This window comes from Uranotaenia lowii, chromosome 3 (genome assembly GCF_029784155.1).
Source record: "Uranotaenia lowii strain MFRU-FL chromosome 3, ASM2978415v1, whole genome shotgun sequence".
In the NCBI taxonomy this organism is placed as follows: Eukaryota; Metazoa; Arthropoda; class Insecta; order Diptera; family Culicidae; genus Uranotaenia; species Uranotaenia lowii.
In genome coordinates, this window is record NC_073693.1 from 87198310 (window position 1) to 87221347 (window position 23038).

Below are 23038 nucleotides of genomic sequence, written 5' to 3' on the forward strand. Positions count from 1 at the left end.
AGGTGTCCGGGCCGGACAAATCCGGGCAAGTTGATTTAAAAACCTGGCAAAATCCGAGCATTAAAATTCAAAATTTAAGACCGAAAATTCGGCCAATTTCCAGGCAAATTTGGTCAAAACCAAAACCATATAAATTTCTCAACCAAAATCAAGAAAAAAATAGTTTAGAAAATTTTAAGATCAAATTACATAGACAGATCTTAAATCGTTTTTTAACCTACCAAAACCTACCATGATTATTTATTTTAAACATGCTCGAAAAATTTCTTTTTGGAGGCATAAAAAATTGTGTGAATTTAAAAAAAAACGTGGATTAATCAGGGATTTTTCCTATAAAATCCAGGCAACCGGGGTGCATTGAATATCCGTGCAAACCCGGATAAAACTGGGTAAACTGGGCACCTAAATCCATGGGGATATTAAATTTATTATATTAAAAAACTCATATTTAGCTTTTGTGAAAATGCATGAACTCCCTGAAATTTAAGTTTCAAATTACTTTTTCTTTTAACTTTTAACAGATATCCTTGATTCAGTGCACATATCAAGTATCAATATTTAAATTTTCAATTCAACACTAAATCAATAAGTATAACACAGCATTGCCAAGGCTGCCAAAATATCAGAAAAATTTCTTATCTTACCATTTTTAAGCCTCGTTACCTTACTTTTTAAAATTAAGCAAGTCCACAAAATCAATTTTTTTTATTCAAGAGTTTCTGAGTGTCGAAACCGATCGATATATTCTGAATCTGTTTTCACTATATTTTCTCAACTTCTAGTATTGCCTATCGATTCCGCCATTTTCTTCCACTCAAATTTAAATATATTTTTTTCCACAAGAAAAATAATTTAAAATTGGTCAGTAAACTGATTTGTCGTTTCCTTTCGGTTTCTGTCAAACACTATGAAATTTCAAACGCATTTTTCTCGTGTTGAGCTAACTTCCTCTTTCAACCTTTTGAAATGTTACGCAATAATTTCATTTTCATATACATATAAGGGTTGCCAATCTTCGAGTTGTTCATATTTGGTCTATTCTAGCACAAATATTTCATCTCATTTTATTCCCTACACTGAGATGATTTTTTTTCTAATTTGAGGGCTGAATCGAAATATTCAATAATTTATTCTCTAATAACTCTTGTTTTGTTTTGTGATCGAAGAGTTTTTTTTCCTATAGAAAAATTTATTTTAAAACCGTATAATTATTGCTGGTAACACCAATGAAAACATATTTAAGGCTATTAGTCTTCCACTTCCACTTCGATTAAACTTAAGAATTTCTTGGCAATAAGTAAGGAATTTTAAACAACAATAAAATGATTTCCATTTTTCAAAGTGAAGGCACGTCCAAACATTCCACTGTCTTGAAAAAAAAGGACTAATATAATAAAAATCTTAGAATTCAAAGGTCAGTAGAAGCGTTGCCAGTTCTACAAATATCTGATTTGGGACATATCCATCTCTGATTCTGAGAGCCTCAATTTATAAATCTTCAAAAAAAAAACTTTCTGTATTGCTTTTAAGAAATCTGGAAAACATGTTTGATATCATTTTTCTCTTTTTTGAATTAAAAATATAATTTTATTTCAATCAAATTGACCTTTAGAATAAGGTTGCCAGATTTTTTCCAGCACGTATCCGAGCCGGACAAATCCAGGCTTTTATCCAAACACCTGACAAAATTCGAGCATTTGATATTAAAATTGTCAATCAAAATTTTAGGCAATGTCCGGGCGAATTTGTCAAAATCCGAAAATTTCTTAAGAAAAATAAAGAAAAAAAATGCATCAAAACATTGAATCGCTTCCACAAAACTTTTTATTATAATTTTTGTATAAATGTAAAAATCGTTTTTGATGCATAAATAAATGAATAAAAATACAAACACAAATTTTTCTTGATTGTGCCAAAAAAGTGAATAAATCAGGGTAAAATCCTGGAAGTCCGGGCAATCGGGCCGGACCAGACTTTTCTCAAATTTTGTATTTTATATCTGGGCTAACCCGAATCAACCAGGAAAGCTGACAAACTTACTTTAGAAGACACCCAAACTGCTCTTTAAAATCCCCATTTAGATATTTTTTAACTGTTCAATTCTCAGTATTTTAAAAATACAGAAGAAAAACTGGATTGCAATTTTCTTTTAAATCTTTATTTCATTTATATAAAGTACGAAAATTTTGGAAGATTGCGTTATTTTTACTCTTTAGAATACACACAGGAACCAAAATTTTTCCTAGATAAAAGAAGGTCTTTCCTAGAAAAAGTTATAATTTTTCCAACAAACAGTAATTTTTCCAATCTTTTTTTTCGATGACATTTTAGAACCAATATAAATTTTAACAAAAACTTTGCAACAGTTACTGGAGGTAAAACATGTGATAGAGTACGGATGCCATAATTTTTTCAGCTCGTTCCGGATCGGATAAATCCTAAATTTTTTTCTCTTGAAACCAGGCATTTGACTGCAAAATTGTGGACCTAAACTTCAGGCAATATCCTGATATATTTGGTCAAACTCAGGAACCACTCGACAAAAATTAAAAAAAAATTGAAAATAAACTCTTTTTCCATCAAAAATTTATCAGTAGATTTAAAATTTTTAGGCTTCCAAAAAACCTCTTATGGTTATTTTTATAAAACTACCGTAAAAAATTTCGATTTGCACGCATAATTAAAACAAAAAATTACATCATGATTTGTTTTTTTTTTGTTTGGTTAAGCAAATGAACTGCGTACATCCGGGTAAAATCTGGGCTTTATCAACGAAATTTGGACAACCGCTGTGAAGAGGACTTTTCTCAAATTTTGTTTTAAGTATTCCGGCAAAACCGGATAGAACCGGGCGATTTGGCAAGCTTATGATAAAGTGATTTGTTCTCAAATAAAAAAAAAACTCCATCATTACTTCTGATAATATTTTTTTTCATTCTTTTTAAAATTTATGAAAAAAATATTTTGATAAAAATGATTATTAGCTCAGTTTTTTAACAGATTTGTTACTTTTATAAAAAATAATTTTTTGTTTCAATTCGATAGAAATTTTAAATGTCCAACATCATTTTTTTCTTTTTTGAAAGTTCAAGTACAGTTGATTCACAAAACATGGTAAAATGTCTTGAATTTAAAAGAAAATTGCAAATCACACAATTCGAAATACAGTGTACAGTTTACGGCAGGGGTGAGCAACCCGCGGCCCGCGGGCCGCATGCGGCCCCCGAGGCATGTTTGTGCGGCCCGCGAAGCTTATCTCAAATTAAATTTATTTCACGATTTTTTTTTTACGAAAGATTGTTAATTATCATAAAATAGCACCTACAAAACCAAAAACATGATATATCATTAACTTGATTTGCACGTCGCTTGTTTTCAGTTGCATTTTTCTCATAATCATCTAGATTGTTGACTTTAGGATTTAAGCTTTTTATTGAGTTCTTTTTATTTATCGGAAATACGTTATATGGGAGGTAGTTAAGACTTGATTTTTCGTTTCAAACAAAGTTCAAATTGTATGATGAAGTGAAATATTTTTGTTCTTGATTAGTGACAGAAATAAGGAAAATTTTATAATAAAAATTGGGCTAACGATTATAGATTTCATATCGATAGAACTCAGCGATATTCTGATACCTCGACAAAAACAATATGTGTAATTCTGTGATTTGTTTGTAACGATTACTCAGTGAAACAGCATTTTTGATGCCTATGTTTCAACTGATTTTGTAAGAGATTGGCGTCCTTTATTCAAAACATTTCACATATTTCGGTTATCGCTTCTAGTTTCGGTAATATGGCGTGTGGAAGTTTTTAAATTGATCAATTTTGGGTAAAGGTTGCATCTTTCATAACTGATAAACCAATAAACCTACATAACAATCAAAAGCTAATTTTCAAACAATTTACTACACTTTTTTCAATCAAGGACTCAGATATTATCAAGATATTCTTGTTTTACAGATAAAACGCTTTCAAAAATTTAATTCTGCGATTTATAGAAATTAAAAAAAAAGATTACAACTTCTTCTGACCTCATTAAAGAATGTTCTTGAATTGAAGATTTTAATTTTTCAGCAAGTTTGTTGAAGACTGCGGAATAATTTGACTTACGGTTTTAAAAATATCAAAGATTCAATTAAGTTTGATTTTTCTTTAAAATTTCGTATAAATTCCAATTTTTGCAGGCTTGGATAACAAACAGAAAACTTCCATATATTTTTTCAGAATTTAAAATTACTTGTGTTTTTTTTTAAGTTGATCATTGAGTCAATAAGTATTTGTATTTAACAGTTTTATCAAAAAAGGACATAAATTAAAACTTTTTTTTTACCTATTTTTTAAAATTATCTCGAAAACTAGCGCTGACAAAAAAACTAATTGAATACATATTTGGATTCAGCGCCCCTGAATAAGTCAAAATCAGTTCTGAGATTCTTTGCACCTAAGAAAAATGTGAATTTTGTTAACTTGTGTTATGTGTGATGCTATTTTGAGAAATTTCATAGACATATCATGCAAAACATTGATTAAATGGAGTCATTAAACTTAAAAATTAGATATCCACATAACCAAAGTCAAAAGATTTTTATGATTCAGCCTTACACAGTAAACGACAATTACCGAGTTCGGTAATTTTTTTACCAAAATCCTAACATGTGTAAATCGTTAAACTGTTCGGTATTTTTTTCGGTAAAAAAAAAACAAACATCGGAAATGAATGATCGATTTACCGATGTTCGTTTATTTTTTACCGAAAAAATTACCGAACAGTTTAACGATTTACACATGTTAGGATTTCGGTAAAAAATTACCGAACTCGGTAATTTTCGTTTACTGTGTAGAAAGCCTGCCCCAGAGGTGTGTAAATTAAATTTAAAATCTATGAAATCTGTTAATATTTTCTAGAATCAAAAATGTAAACTGTAACATTGACAAATCTGGTTAAAATTTTTTTTACAATAATTTTGAAACCTTTCTCAACATCTCTTATAATATAAATATTAAATTTTATTTTGATGTGGCCCGCCGAAAGAATCTCAACTTAAAAGTGGCCCGTTGCTTCAAAAGGTTGCTCACCCCTGGTTTACGGCTTTAACCTTGTAAATGCGTGGAGGATTCATTGTTTGCCCCCAACAAAAAACAATTTTAAAATCTATCAGTCGTACAACCTTATTCACATTTTTAATTATTTTTTTTAAATTTCCATCTTATTATAATTCAAAAGAAAATATAAAAAAACCTTGTGAATTTGAAGCAGCATTCTCTGCCGAAAAATCAAGCAGCGAATACAACTGGATAAATTACCATTTATGATTGATTATTTTGATTGTTTCATTATATGACTAGTAGTATCATCCGCCAATCAAAGCACCAGAAAAATTATGAAAACAATTAAGATTGAATGAAAAACAGATCAATAATAGTAAATGAAAAAAATCACCTCGACCAGGAATCAAACTTGCGCCCTCTGAGGTATATCCCCATCACCTTACACTAAGCCAAACTGACGGATGGAATTAGTCATGCTGTTGCTCTTTCAATAAGTTGACTTCATCGATTTGAATTCGCTGCTATATTTTACGGCAGAAAGAGCCCATTGTGGTGAATCCTTATTTTCATGGGGATATTCTTTCCCATTAAATTTCCTTTTTTTTTCTTCTTACACCCGCGGCTCGTCAAAGCCTAACTGCGCTCTGTAAAACTCGTTTATAAACTGACATCTTTTCCTCATCTCCTCTTCGATCAGATCATTGAGATCGTACTCAGGCACCCACACATGGACGGATCAATTAATTTGACATTTTGTACCAACACTACTACGAGGGGTACATTCTACACGCTAAACTAATAAAACCAACTAAAGTAGCCTACGATCAAACTTTACTAGGGTGGTCGGATTTACCGGTTTTTTTCAAATCCGGTATTTCGTTATTTGTAATTTATAAAACCGATAAAACCGGTAAAACCGGTATTTTTCAAAGTTTATCAAATTCATGAAAAGGTTTTGTCTAATGCAGCAGTAATGGCATAAAGTGCTCAAAATTTTTAACGCTTTCTTATTTTAATGCTTGCTCAGAACTTTTAACGCTAGATTTTCCAACATTTTCAATTGAAAAAGATGGTATTGTGCCTTTAAATTATTCTTTTGTCATAAATCTAACATCACTCTCATGATAACCATAACATTTATCATCGTCATTTTATTATTATAATTTCGCATTGAGGTTGCAGAAATTATAGAAGTTTCATGTAGTTTCATATAGTTTTCGACAAATTTTTGTCCTAAACCCTGTAGAACAGTATTCAGATTGAAGAACAGATTTTACAGATTCAGTAAAACTTTTTATAGTCTTACATGAAAATGATATGAAATTTGATATACAAATAGATTTTTTGTTGAAAAAAATGACTTAATTAATTACTAAACAAAGCTCAAAACACTGTCACAAAGCTATTAGTTGACTCACAAAATTAATGATTATTGTTGTCTAAAATACGGATGTTTTCCCCGCAACCTAGGTCGTGATCGCATGAGTTTGCCTTTCCAAAACTAAAACGAACAAATGTATAAAAAATCTATAAATCTATAGTCAAAATTCAGCTATAAATATAGTTGCTAGGATCTGATCTATACGCTCTTTGTTGCTATAATCTGTTGCAAATTTATAAAAACTTTATTACTGTTCTGTCTGAAAAAAGAAAAAAAAAACAGAGTTGATAGAGAAATTTCATACAAACAATCTAACATGTGTTTAATGCTGACTCTGTTGAAATATTTCATGTTTTAAAACCAAGAAGGAAGTTTCTAATCTAAAGCCTGGCAACGCTTAGAACAATTTTGATAAACTTGGCCTGTTTATAGATAAAACATTTTTGCATCTTTAGAATTTACAGTTTTTCAATGAAAACTACAGTGATTAGTACAGTGAAGCAATCTTAAATTTCTTGTAGATGTATAATTTTTTCAGTCATTGTACGTACACTTGTATAGTCTTTAAATGTTGTGGAGCATTAGCTCGATAGCTGAACTGAAATGTGTAAAGTTTCATGAAAAAATATCATCTGAGAGAGATGGCAGCTTGTCAATGCTCTTCTTAACGCCACTCTAGCTTGAATTATAAAAGTTACATCGGCAAGTTTCAGCAATAATGAAATCTCACATAAACCTTGTAGTAAGGTTTAATGAGCTTAGAGTTTGAAACTAATTGAACAAAATATGAGTATTTGTACTCATTCATATTTGGTAAAAAAAATTAGCTTTGTCAATTATATTACAGGGCCAAAGAATGGTGAAAAATTTACCGGAAATACCGGTTTTTTACCGTCCCAAAATCCGGTATTTCCGGTATTGGAAAATGGACGGTTTTACCGGTTTTACCGGTTTCGGTAAAACCGGTTAGACCACCCTAAACTTTACCCAATTTTGTTCAATAAATAGTAAACTTAATTTAATTCAATCCTGTTTCATTTTTTTATTCATGTTTTTCATTATTATTCTTATATTCCTACTCTCCACTACCACACCCATCATGCCTCGATTAATGGTGCTTAGACTGCCCCAGCGGGTTCCCATCTAGCCCACACAGTGATTGACTTTAAGCTTTCGGCACACGTTTTTTAAATGCATTATACAACGTTACTATCAAACTTTGAAAATTTCCAAACGGATACGAAATGAACTTTTTTAGTGCTTGAACACGATTCAGTTATGCAACTCACTATTTATTATTTTTTTTAAGATCCCAAAGATGTCCTTATCTTATTGGTTATCCGGAGATAATATTTTTAAAATTTCCCATTAGAGTTGGGTTGACGTTTGGGACTAGATGCAGGTTTATTATTTTTTTAACAACCTCTTCCTACAGACATGTGCTTTATCTTTGATGTATCTTTTTTTGTAAATTTTTGCAACGATACAGGACTAACACGAGAGTACAATTTATGGTTTCAAATGAAAACATTTTTTTTTGATAATTCCTAACTGAGAAGAACTTTCCCCAAATCATCCGTAGAGAGCATCGGAAAAGTTTCTTCCGGAACTTTCCAGGGCTTTTCCAACCTGTTACAGAAATACACTTACAGAAGTATTGTCGACTACCACACCTCAGTGCAGTGGTGCTGCTGCAAACATTCCAAGGAAAGATTGTAAGATATTCCATAATGCAGTTCTGAGGTAATTTTCCCGCTCTAAGAAAATTCTACCAACCAGACAATTAGACTTTGACCGAGTGCGAGAAGGCAGCTCAGAATGATGCAATTTGAATGGGAAATAAACTTCCAGTTTCCCTCGAATGGAATAAAGCTGAGCGTACGCGAGAAATTTTGCTCAACCAACTAGGATAAAGTTACACTCTCTTGTTACATAAAGAAATAAATCGAATTAATCTAGCTTAAGACTGAGATAGAGGTAGTTCACACATTCGTTCTCCTGTTCAGGTCAGAGGGTAAAGCAAACGTAGAGATAACGGAGAAATTCAGAGCTATGATGTGTGTTTTGTGCAAAAGAAATTTAAGTTATCAATTTAAGTTACGACTCTAGTGAACGATAAAACAAAATCATGCTTGCCAAGCTTTACGATTGTAGCAGTGTTATTTCCAGGAAGTGAAAAAAAAATAAACTAACTATAAATAAGAAAGCTACTGGTAGTTTTTTTTTCCTTCATTCAGACGCCTTCCGAAAATTCCTGTTTACCAAAAAAAATCCTTCAAACTGGGAAACATTTTCCCAAAACGCAAACAAAATAAAACTCCCATTCCGCAGTTGGTAGTTGGCAGTTTCGAAGTCGTAATTCAAATTTCAATTTCCTTCAAAGTCAAAGTCGTTCCCGAGTTTTGGTGCGATAGGCGACGATGAACGTTTGTAAAATGAAAGAAGAGAAGAAAAAAAACTGAGGAAAAAAGTAAAACCGAACAGGACGAAACTCAGACGGTTTCGGAAAGTTTTCCAATTGAAGTTTTTTTTTCCATTCACTACTGTTCATATCACTATTTTCCCCGAAGGCGATGCGTATGTAATGCAACGATCGGGAAGTAGTTTTTGTATGAAATTTGTTCTCATTTTTGATCGTGTCGTTTGAGTGTGTAAAGAATTTTTTTTATAAGTTTTCTATCTAATTTTTTTTTTCAAACTTTTTTCAAGTGAATATTTTTGAGTCAAATATTTCTTTAATATTCAGATATGTTAATTGCATTGCTCGATTTTTGAATGGAAAATTGAAGAGTTAAAATGTGAAACATTTTCAACCCTAAGTACAGCGTTGAAGTTCATTACAGAGGTTGCCTTTATTGCTGGCATTTCTCTTCAGTTTAGTTTGTTCAATGAAAGAGAGTGCAACTTAGTTTCTACTGTTCCCCTCAACTGCGCGAAGAGAGATAAATTGCATTGCTGACAAGAGTGAGATTCTCTGTCAGAGGTACCAAGAGTCCTGATTTGTCAGGATTTGTCCTGATTTTCGAGAGAACGTCCTGATTTTTCTAAAAAATTTCGAATTGTTTTGTTTTTTTTTTTTAATCTGTTTTTAATATGTCTTGAATTGTCTAGGTTTTTGAAAAACATCTTAATTTTTTCGAATTTGTATTTGAGCTTTTACATATCTGTAGTAGTGTCTTGATTTTTGACAAAACCATCTGGCATCCCTGTTCTCTACTCACAAGAGTGAGCGGGAGCGTTCACATCTGCTAATGAAGAGAATTCTCTTTTTCAGAAAATTCTATTGCACATCAGGAGAAATCTGGAAGAAAACACAGTTTTTTTTTGTAGGCGAAAAAGACGCACTGCCAAACCTACCTTTGACATGAATTTTTTGAAAAAAAAAATCAAAACAGCAGTGACCAGAGTTATTAGAAAAACAGAGTACATATATTATTTTTAGGATTTAGTTAAGGCTGGTACTGATTTTTCACTCTTTAAAAAAAGACATTTTTGATAATTCTGTGAAGCGATGCCAGATGGTTATGTCCGAAATAAGAACACAGCGAAAAAAAAACAATCAGGAACAATAATATGCTAAAATTGCAACTGTAGAATTGGAACTGTAATCTAGCGCAACTACCTAACATATGTAACTGGAAAACACCACTCTGATATCATTTGAACAGAAGATTGTCGTCGCTTCAATGGATTAAACCAGTGATCGGAAACTTTTTGAGTCGGAAGAGTGAAAAACTTCAAATTTTCATTGTTTTAGAGCTTAAAAGAGCCACTTAAAAGATTAAATTGTTTTGTTTTCAATAAAAAGAAACAAAATAAATGAATGATCAATGAACATGAGTTTAACGATAATAGCTTTCAATCATTAGAGTTTTTTTCCCGCATTCTGGGATAATTATTTTTAACTTGTTTCTGACTACCATTAAGTACATGGATTCTGTTCTGAATTTTATGTAAATTTCAATGTTGCGTTGGCAAATATTGTGTCATGAATATTGAAAATTAATATCAAGTACATATGCATTTAAATTTTGCATGATGTTAACGTGACAGATTTGACATATAAACATAAGCAGAATATTTATTATTTCTTCAGAAAAGAAAACTTATAAAATAAAAATGTAATGGGAATTAAATTTTCTTAAAATTAGCATTTTTAGAACTTTTAAAATAAATGTCATCAAACGAACGAGTCTTTAGAATTTTATGCATCTGAAGAATAAAAAAATCTCACCTTATGTCACACTTGGTTCTTCAGTATTGTGCGTCCAATTGATTTTGATTTGAAATTTGTTTGTTTGAAAGGGTACCGTGACGTCCAATTGAATGAAGAATGAAATTCAATACATTATAGATTATTTATCACTGCTTGCTTAAGCTTAGTTTACTGAAAAAAATAGGTGGTTTGACTAGTATATTCCTAGGAAAAAGGCGATTTTGTAGACCAGGGGTTTTCAGATCATTTGCTTGGCGGAGCACTTTATAAAAACAAAAATTTTGGCGGAGCACCTGCATTTTTGAACGAATGAAAAACCCTAGTTTTAAAAACTTGATAGTATCGTTAAAATAAGATGAGTATTGTCATCGTCGTCAATAAAATCAGTAATGAATTGCTACTCTTTGAATATTTAGTCTTGTTTTTATTACCAAAATATGTGTCATCAAAAATTTATGATTTCAAAAGAAAAATACGCTTTTCGTCAATTTTGCAAGCTGTAATATGTTTGGTTCAATTTGTGTCAGTTGTAGCCTGACGTCTGATTCCGCGTTTAGTCGAGATTGGTATTTTGTCTTCGAAGCGAGATATGTGGAAAATCCAGACTCACATAGATAAGTTGTGGAAACGGCAGAAGAATAAGTTTTGCTTCATCGGACAAAATTTGAAATTCATTTTTCAGTTGACACCAAAACTCCCCCTATGACTTCTTGGTTGCGAATCTTTCCTGTATCTTTTAATCCGATGTCATATCTATCAAGCATTCATATTCTTGCGATGTTAATGATTCTGGTTTCTTTGATACCCAAAAAAGGCTGTTCCACTCATTTTAAATCTTCGATATTTTTATGATATTCCTCGGGAAAATATTGCTGAAAGCTGTTCAACAAATCCTGCGAAAAAACTATGTAATAGTAATTCAAATTGACTTCATTAGATGCGCGGGCCTGTTGTTCAACTTTGCATCAAGGAATACAAAAAAATTTTATCATCGAAAAGTGTTGTGATTGTCAAAATATGTCCCTGCAGATGCTCGTTGAATTCATGAAATTTTTTGGATGATAACTTCAAGGTTATTTCTGATTGAATGCTTCTTAAATTTGGAAAGCTGTCCAGGTTGCGCTTTTTGAGCGAATCTGCCCAATATTTGATTTATCTCTTGAAGGGCATGATTTTACCGTTTGGATCGAAGATTGTCATTCATTTTATGAAAAATGTCAGCCAAATAAGCCAACCTGAAGGGCCACTGATCATCATTCAATTTGACCCCCAATCCAAAATTAATGTCGCTTAAAAACGTTCTAACTTCCGATCTTAATTCAAACGGGCGGAAAAAAGTTTTCCATGAGATAACCAGCGAACTTCGGTATGTAGTAGTAGCGTGGAATGTTGGCTACCTATCTCTTCGCACAACGCCTTGAATAACCTTAAATTTTCCGGTCGAGCCTCAATAAAGTAGAGGTTTAACGCTTTCGTCCAAGACTTCTTTCAAAGATGATGATAGTTCTTCATAGCGAGTGCATTTCAATGAAGGATGCAATGACTACTACCGCAACCATTGGTCTTTTCTTTGATCTTGACAAAGACTCCAGCAGTATTTCCAACCATAGCTTTCACATCGTCCGTACATACATAAATACAATTTCCCCATGGAATATTGTCGTCCGCAACATAATCATCAATTAGCTTGAAAGTTTCAGCCCTCGTTGGAATGTGGGCAACGGTTTGCAAAGGAAAAATCTTCTTCGAAACATTCATAACCTTGATAGCGGACAAATAACATTAAAATTGCTAGTCCTGCCACACCTGTGTATTCGTCAAGCTGCATGGCGAATTTTGAAGTTCTCAATCTAAAAATCAAATGATTTCAATATCTTCAGCTATTCCACAAATTTGCCGAGAAACTATATAGTCAGACATAGGAATCGGGTTTACCAATTCCACTATTTTATCATAAACCCCGGCACGAACGATTTCTTGAATACAAGGTTTGATTAAGTTTTCAGCAATAGTATGCGCTTCTCCAGCTTTTCCAATCGGTAGCTCACTAAGTACGACGCAAGAACAGCCTTTTCATAGAGTGTTTTGTAGCGATTATTATTTTCTTGACGTTGGATACATTTTTCGGCTGAAGTTTTTTTATTTCCTCCAGGTTCAGCTCAACGACGATAGAGGTTCTGCATTTGATGCATCACCAGTTGCAGGTGTGTTGTCATTCTACTCAATAAAGATTGAACGAAGAGCAACCAAAAACTACTCTCATCCACCGAAATCGAAATTCAAGTTGCCGAGTGTGGACTAGGCTTTAACCGTCAGTAAATACAAACAAAATTTATTCCCTCGTACTATATTTTATGCTATATTTTTTTATGCTTCGATAAAAACTAAGCGATAAAAAATCAGAGTTTTTCAAGGTTGGTTTATGATTTTCGTTGCCTACGTCGCGGAGTACTTTCAAAAGCTTCGCGGAGCACCAAGTGCTCCGCGGAGCACGATCTAAGAACCCCTGTTGTAGACTTCACGGAAAATTCGTGATTCAGGATCAGTACATTTTAACTAAAAAAAGCTTAAGGATACTTTTAAACACTTTTTGATATTTACAAATGGTTTTTATTAAGGCATTTTACTTAAAAAGTTTATGTGCCGGGAGTGTTTTTCCTTTTAAACTTTTGCAACAAAAATTAACAAAGTAGAATCACCGGTGGTTAACTCTTAATAAAAAATAAAAAAAAATTGTCCGCTACTGGTAAACAATGGCTGCAGGCATCATACTTAAAATTTTAAGTGTGTTCAGAGACTCAAAGGTTTACTTTTTATTCAAATAAATACAATTAAATTATTAACAACATGCTTCGGGGTGTTGGTTATTGATAACAAGTATTTAGTTTTCAAATGGATTTTCGGAACTGAAAATTTCATCCATTCTCAATGCTATCCAGGCTGGGTAAATCCAAGAATTTGGTTTCTAATTATTATTTTAAAAAACCGGGTAATATCTGGGCAAATCAAGCCAACATGAAAGTTTTATCCATAAAAAGGCAAGAGAAAAGCTGAAAATCAACACACTGAATTGATTTTTAACGTACACAAAATAGCCACAATTTCATACCCGCTGCCAGCGTTGCCACATTCAAATCTTTACTCTTATTAAAAAAAAATTGCAAAATTTGCACTTACATCAGAAAAGATCCTCAGTGAAAAATACAAGGAAAATTTGTAGTTTTCCAAAGTTTAGTTTTACTGTTCATACTATTTCTATTCGCTCAAGTTTTCTATAATCAAAATTTATCAATTAGCTAAAAGGTGTTTGAAAGTTCGGAACCTACTTCAACTGTTGATAGAATTATTTCTCATAATCTCATAATTGACGACCTTCACATGAATATGACTGATTGATTGAAGTGCGTTTATTTGAGAGGGTGCCATGCGCCAAGCGAATAACCATGCTCCACATGAATATGAATTCTGTCATAATTTTAATGAAATGTTCGATCAATGTGGTTTCTATTTCGTGTTTCAAAGGTTTTTTTTTATCAATTAATCTGTACTTTTTTTTTTATTTACATAGTATTCCGTCTCACGACATAACTTGACGAACATAATTCCTAAAATTTACTCGGTCCATGGCTACCGTTCTCCAATTCCTCGGGCACCCCATGTTCGCCAAATCACGCTCCACTTGGTCTAACCACCTCGCTGGTTGCGCCCCCGCTCGTCTTGTTCCTACCGGATTCGTTGCGAACACCTGTTTTGCAGGACAGTCGTCCGGCATTCTCGCAACATGTCCCGCCCAGCGTACCCGGCAAGCTTTCACCACCTTTTGGATACTGGGTTCGCTGTAGAGTCGCACGCTCGTGGTTCATCCTTCGCCTCCACATTCCGTTCTCCTGTACGCCGCCAAGGATGGTTCTAAACTTTCGTCGTTCGAATACTCCAAGTGTACGCAGGTCCTCCTCAAGCAATATTCATGTCTCGTACCCGTAGAGAACAACCGGTCTAATGAGCGTTATATATAGGTTACACTTCGTGCGAGGGCTAAGTCTTCTCGACCGTAGTTGCTTGTGGAGTCCATAGTAGGCACGACTTCTGCTGATAATTCGCCTCCCGATCTCACGGCTGGTGTCATTGTCTGCGGTCACCAGTGAGCCGAGATAGACAAAGTCTTCGACTATCTCCAGCTCGTCGTCGTCGATCGTGACCTTGTTATTACTGGACAAGCGGGTTCGGTCGGTCTCGGATCCGCAGGCCAGCATGTACTTTGTCTTGGACGTATTAATCATCAACCCAATCCTTCCTGCTTCGCGTTTCAGTTTGCAGTAGATCTCCTCCACCGCCGCCGATGATCTGCCGACTATATCAATGTCATCGGCAAAGCAGATAAGTTGACTGGATCTGTTGAAAATCGTGCCCCGCATTTCGCCCACCGCTCGTCGAATAACACCTTCTAGCGCCACGTTGAACATCATGCAGGATAGACCATCACCTTGTCGAAGCCCCCTGCGCGATTCGAATGAACTCGACAATGCACCCGAGATTCGCACACAGCACTGCGTTCCATCCATCGTCGCCTTGATCAGTCTGATCAGCTTCCCAGAAAAGCCGTTCTCGTCCATGATTTTCCATAGCTCGTTACGGTCGATCGTGTCGTATGCGGCTTTGAAGTCGATGAATAGATGGTGCGTAGGGACTTGGTGTTCGCGGCATTTTTGGAGGATTTGCCGTAATGTGAATATCTGGTCCGTCGTTGACCGTCCCTCCTTGAAGCCGGCCTGGTGACTTCCCACGAATCTGTTTGCTTGTGGCGTTAGGCGGCGCATGTTCACCATCACCAGATAGTGGTCTGACTCGATGTTGGCGCCTCGACAGGATCTGACGTCGATGATGTCCGAGAAGTGCCGGCTGTCAATCAAAACGTGGTCGATCTGTGATTGCGTTTGGTACGGTGATCTCCAGGTGTACTTGTGTGGGAGGCGGTGCTGGAAAAAGGTACTACGTACGGCCATTCGTTTGGAGGCGGCAAAATCTATCAGTCTGAGGCCGTTTTCGTTGGTCAGCTGGTGCGCACTGAACCTTCCAATTGTCGGTTTAAATTCCTCCTCCTGGCCGACCTGAGCGTTGAAATCCCCGATGACGATCTTGATATCATGTTTTGGGCAACGGTCGTATTCACGCTCCAGCTGCGCGTAAAATTCGTCTTAGTCGTCACCGGTACTTCCGAGGTGAGGGCTGTGCACGTTGATGATGCTGATGTTGAAGAACCGGCCTTTGATTCTCAACCGGCACATTCGTGAGTTGATCGGACACCACCCGATCACGCGCTTTTGCATCTTTCCCATCACTATAAAAGCTGTTCCAAGCTCGTGTGTGTTGCCGCAGCTCTGGTAGATGGCACGACCATCTGGGTACGTTCGTACCGTGGAGCCCTTCCAGCATACCTCCTGCAGCGCTACGTTGTCGAATTTGCGGCTCTTCAATTCGTTGGAGAGCACATGGGTACTGCCCACAAAATTTAGAGATCAGCAGTTCCATGTTCCAAGTTTCCAATCGCTAGTCCCTTTTCGTCGCGTGGGTCTTTGCCGATTTCCATCCGAAATTTGTTGTTCGTTGTTCGTTGCTTATGTTTGGAGTTGCAGACAAGAGGTGATATGACCACTACCCGAAGGTTGGGTGTACGGGGTCTCGAGTTGCACATTGTCTACCGTTCGCTAGCCAATCTGTACTTATCATAACCAAATCATCAAAATCTGTTTTATGTGTGAACAGAATCTGTACCAAAAAATATTGCAAAAATCTGTACTCTTTTAGATAAACTTGGCTTTCATGCCTACTGCTGTATGCTGTTTAGGATTTTCTTTCTATCGAAGAAACAAAACAAGATTTCTCAATACACTTGTAGATTGGTAGAAATAAAATGCCTCTAATCAGGACAAATCATAAAAAAAAGTCAGGACACCTCTGATTCGTAGAGCAGCGTCTTTTCACGTGAACATACCAAGAAAAAAATTGTGTTTGACCTCAGATTTCTTCTCAACACAGTGCGCAATAGACTTTTCCGGAGAAGGGAATTGTGCGATTTATCTCTCCCCGCACGGCCTTTGGAGAGCAGACGAAAACAAAATGCACTCTCTTCCACAGGACAAGCCAAACTTAGGAATTTTACCATCCATTCAAGAAAGAACTTCAAATTCGTAAATGTTTTGCAAATTGGAACAAGTGCCTATTTTAGATACATACATGGATTTGTTTGGTGGCTCATAAAATTTGAAGAATATTGAAGCATCAAGCTTAGCATCTGGTTATCTCAAACAGATTTCTGAAGGTTTCCAACTTGATAGCATTATATTAAGATGATTACTAAATCAGATACAATTAAGACCACTAAAAAAGGCAGAAATACAAGTCTTGCATTCAAACTTGAATGAAATTGTTTGTTATCTTGTACTTATTCACCTGTATGCAATGCTGAACTGTCTTCGCGAACCCTCAATGAATTCTCGAAACATTTAATTTTGTATCATTACGTTTCTCATGGACGCACCCTGAGAGCCCAGACTAAAAAATACCCCTAAATCAGACCTTAAGTGTTAAAAAGGTACTCCTCGTTTGTAAAGTATTCCAGCGCTTATATAATTACATCACAAGAACCGGTATAGAATTGCCTTCCTAGTGAATGTAATTCATCGCGGACATAGAACGTTAATAAACTCAAAATTCAGTGCAAAGTTTAATTTTAGTTTGAGAAAATCTGAGGAATCTGAGGAAAATCTGCAAATTGAAAAAAAAGTTCGAAGAACAGCTACTTTTGAGAATTCGTCATAGTTTCTGTGTTTTTTATTTTGATAATCTGAAGATGTAAAAATGTTCCAAATTACGTCAACTTTCCATTGTTCTTTTCAAAATTTATCTGCTGCGACTGGTGGTTTCCCGACCTTTTTCCCAAAGCATGTTTTTTCAAGAAAAAAATCAACTATGAAAACCTTTAAAATAAATGATTGTTGCTCAATATTGTATGGACATCAGATTTGAGCCACGTTACAAGCTTTCCAAAACTATAAATTTTGTAAAAATCGGTTGAGAAACAAGAGAGTTTTAGCGAAAAAAAGTGTTAGGGGTCATTTGACCCCGGTACTGTAAATAGGTAGGTATACCACATACGTTTTTTGAAATTTACAATTTTTAATAAAAAAAATGATTGAAAATAACGTGAATTTTGAAAATAAAAATAGTTATAAAGATAAATTTGCGAGGAAACAGTTATAATGGGAGTTATAATCATTTGAAGTTGAAAAAATGCCATTTGACCCCCTCTGGTACGTTAAGTGTCAAACAATTTTGACAGTTCACTGATTGAAAAGTACGGTATTTACACCACTTTTTTAAATTTTTTTGTGATCAGGATCTTAAAAAAAACATTTTTATGCAGAATGTATAGCTTTTAACTTCAGCTTTCTTTGACACTAAGTGAAATATTTTTAAGTAGCTGATCTACACTGTCTTTCCGAAGCGTGTTTTTTGGCTTATTTTCTGAGTCTTTGAATAACGAAAAACTTATGTGTTATAGCTGAATATTAACTGGAAAACATATTTAAAGTTGCATTAATAAGTTAACAAAACTACAAATTTTGTAAAAATCGGTTGAGAAATCAGAGAGATGGAGTGGTTTTAGTCGTGTATGAAATTAACACGTTCGTCGCTCGCCGCTCAGGTTAGCCACATGTTGTCTTAATCTTAGTGTTCTCTGTTTTTTGCTTTCCCGCTCCGAGAATTTCTATGGGCCCAGCTATTAAAACTATTAAAATGAGCGAGGCGAACACCTTATTAACACTCCAGGAACTCTAACGGGTAAAGATATCTGGGACGGATGAGGACTAATACGGATTTGATAGAAAGTTCGCCATGATTACAGATTTTTAATGATTTTGCTCATTTTTCTCCTACCGCACAGACTTCAAGTGAGAAAATCATCGTCTTATTCTCTCTGTGAACTGCAGTGCATACTGATGGCTAAAAATAAGATGGGTGAGAGTACTGGAAAATATTGTCGCTGGCAACGGTTTGAAGACTTTGAAAGCAAAATCTTGAACTTTCCTGCATTCTTCCGATAGACATGAATAAGGTTTCATATAACGCCCTATTGGTGTATTTTTCATCTCTTTAGAAAAAAGTGAAATTTAAGTAGGTAAAGCATGAATCACGCAATATCACGCATTAAAAAGGGTCTATCTCGGAGCTATGTGAACGAAATAAAAATGTTTTGTAATCAAAATGTAGGGTTTTTATTGCACTTCAAAGGAAAAATAATAAAAAAATTATTCCGATGTTATTTTGGTGAAATTTTGAACTTTTTATCGAGAACCACTCATCATAGTTTGGACATTCTATTCACTGACCTCAGCGGCCATTCACTCTCCTCAGTGGCCATTTTGTTCCACAATCTCTTCATCTCTGTTGCATTCCGAGTCGTCCTGCTATTCTTCTTCATCTTCTGCTTGACGACTACCCAACATTTTTTGATAGGGCGGAATTGAGGGCAGTTGGTTGGGTTGATGTCCTTTTCGACAAAATCCAGCCGTTAGCCCGATACCACTGTACAAACCTCTTAACTGTAGTGGCAGCTAACCAAATCTAGCGAAAACTTTACTGGTCCTTTGTGAGATCTGATGTACGAAAAAAAAACGTTTTTTAAGGCACTCCTCCTTGTACATTTTTGAGTCCATGGTCTTGTTTTTCACAAAAACCGGGGTTTTTCGTCCGCAGCTGCAAATACCTTGCCAAATCAAACACTTTCTTGCCAACTTATCGGCAAAAACGAATTTGAAATTTGCAGGGACATCACCCCGACCAGTGGCTTTGTAAAATTTTTAAATTTTTGGCCAGGTAGTCGCCCAAAATCAGATTTCACGATTTTTGAACCAGACCACGTCGGGTTTTTGACGTGGGTGTCCAAAATTAATTTTCGTCTCGCGGCTTCCATTACGTTTAACTTTATTGGAACAAAACGAATCGTTATGAAATTTTCAGCACTGATAGAGGAAACATTTCCAAACAAAGTACTGTAAAAATATTCCAGATCCGACAACAAAGAGCGCTAAGGTATAATAAACAGTGCGTCCAGATTTTGGATGATCCATGCTTTATATTTCCTCAACTTTTGTATGTTGATTATGTATGTTGATTATCCACCATGGGTGCACGGATTCACCGCAGTTTCTGCTAAAGTATGTGTTCACATGCATTCTTTAGATTATTAAGTACGACAAATCTCCAATGCAACGCGTACATCATACCCGGACCCCATGGCTTCGTATGAACTGTTATGGAGTGAATGTATTGTGTTGATGTAGGTTTATATTGGAAGAACGAGTCAATCCGGTGGGCTAGTTTACTTACAGGTATTCCGGCATCCGTGTTTATACCTGGCCAGCTGGCAACTGATTGAACATTCTTATACTATAGTCAGTAATATGAGGAAACACATCTTACCTGTCGGCCGCTTATGGAATTCGAACCCAAAAGTTTTTCTTGCCGATACCGGGAATCGAACCCAGTACGCCTGGCATACCAAAACCAGACTCGCGCCAGCCTATCCGCTAGACCACATCGGCGCTAAGCTTTATATTTCCTCAACTTTTGTAGGTAAAAACTGTTTTTGGAACGTACATGCGGTAATTATATAATGTGTATGGAACGTTTATCAAAATAGCATAGATATATATGTAGCTACAAAAATGTTTGCTGGGCGAAAACCAAAGCATGAACAAGTTTCCATATTAGAAGATTGTTCTTTGCATTGAATACCCAAGCAACCAAAAGTCCCATAAAACAGGTACAAACACGCTTACTCAGCCCCATCATTGATATGAAGTACGTTCTATGCAGCTCAAAATTTAAGTTCTTATTGATGCTTTCAAGTTCCAAAACAAGTCTTAATGATCTTCTATTCAGCTTCCAGCGGCCTCTTAACTCAGCTTCCGAAAAATCGTAAAATGAGCAAAAAAATCTCTCTCTATCTTAACTGAACCGTTGGCTTCGGTTCATATCACCTTCACTTGATTATTTACTGTGTTCTGTACCGGTGCCGCCATGATGCCACGCGCCAGATTTCAAACTCGACAAATTGTTCAATTGCTTCTTTCCTACATTTCCTACATATATCGCATCAGAATGGTCACTCAAGTACAAAATTACTTATTGAAAAAAACTTGCCCGGCTTGGGGATCGAACCCCGACCTTCGTGGTGAGAATCGAACACGCTACCACGAGACCACGCCTAGATGTTGTTCTAACTGAAACTAAAACTCGAAGAGGTGATTTGAATCTGAAAGCACATCAATGCACTTTTTGTGACATCAATACCCGTTTGAGCACTTTTGTGCCCTTTATGTGACTTACCAAATCCCGTATTGAGCACTTTTGTGCCCTTTATGTGACTAAAGTCCCGTATAACGTACGTATAGATCACTTTTTCAGCTTTCAAGTTCGTTAATGAGTACATATAGTTCACTAATGGGAATTGGGCAAAACAAGTCACATACAACGTACGTATTAATCACTTTTGCAACTTTCAAGTTCATTATTGAGTACATAAAGTTCACTAAAGGGAATTAGGCAGTTGATTCTCTTTGTCAGCCAGTATGTAACTTTCAATGCATTCATTCAAGTAAATATGTGACTTTTGGTTGCTTGGGTACAACTCCGTATTCAGATGTATGTTTTTTCGTTTCGAAGATTAGTTTTTAAAACGCCTGCTATCTCTTCCGAAAAAATATGTCGGAAAGAAGCACTTTTCTATAGTAGAGTGTCCTACCCGGGATTTCCCGGTCAGGTATTCCCGGGATTTAAAAATAAAATCGGGAATTCCCGAATCCCGAGAAACGCCTAAAAATCCCTGGAATTCCCGAAGACAATACATTGTTCTAAATTACTAAAAATTCACACGATCTTAATTGGAAAAATGAATCAGATTGAACAAGGAAAATGATAGTTCTACCTTGATGGTTTTGTATAAAATAATATTTTTTCTTAAATCTGGTTATTACATTGAATTTGATAAAAAAAAAGTTTTCCAATCAAGAACTTAGTGTAAAAGTGAAAAAAAACCAAAGAAACAATAAAATCAAACAATTCCAATAATAAAACGCTACGGAATGAATCTGAATGTTCTACTTTGTTAGACTCATCATTTTCTTACTGTTCCGTTGCGGATTCTGTTGACAGTAGTAAAATCATTAGAAAAGTAATGACATATTGTGAACCAAATGGATTGTTATCTGAAAATTTACGAAATTTGAAAGATAACCTGAATTTTACCTTACTATTACTATCGATAGTGAGAAATCTTTCTCAATTATTTCAAATTTTTGCAACTATAACCAGACCAGTTCGGTTAAGGTACTTTGGTTTTGGGTCTTTGATTTGCTTATTGAATTTTCGAGGCATTAAAAAAACTTGAAATGTTTTGCAAAACTACTACCTTAAATTAAAAAATCCCATATGGATAAGGATTCGTACGCAGTGGAGGGTTAAGATCTTCATGTTTTCAATTTTCCCGGGATCCCGGGAATTCCCGAGAAAAGGATTGTCAGATTTCCCGATTCCCGGGAACGCTAAAATGGCCGGGAAATGGACACTCTATTCGATACAGTTTTCAAAATAGCGATGCTACATCAGTGAATTTAATAGAATGAAATGCAATTTGAAGATATAAAAAGTTTATTGTTCACATGAGTTACAAGTTTTTCAAAGGTTTATTTTGATAAGTAAAGTGATGTTGTAAAAAAGTATGAGTTTGGATGGTTTTCGAATTGTATTTGATATCGAATTTGTATATTAAGAACAAGAACCAATAGAAAGGCATTTGAAATAGGATCAACCTACTTGTTTGAATTTCAATCGTTATTTTCCAAAAACCAATTCAACGTTTATCGATCAGCAGCTGTTCCTGTTTTATCTACTCCATTTTTTTTTATCTTGTTTAAGGAAGGTTTTAAAGTGGTGCATAAATCCAGCGATGAAGAGAATTTAAAAACTATTCTACTTGTTTTCAATGGTTTCCGAAAATATTAAGATCTTCTTTAAAACATTTTTCTGTACCTGATAAGATATAAGTTGTTTCAACCGGAATGGCGACAAAACATCCAATTCAACATTTAAATTTTATTAAATTACTAGATATAACTAGTAGAAATTGCTTGTCAACTAACTGACAAATACTTTAGCGAGATAATTAGATAGGTAACAAAAAGCGAGTACTTATAAGCGATCAACGGGTAAACATTTTTGTGCCAGACACTAAAATTCAAAACACGCAGTGCAAAAATGACAATTTGAAACGAAAAAAGGTTGAAGTGAGGCTTTGTTCCAGGTCTGATTTGGTTTCAAGCTTCAAT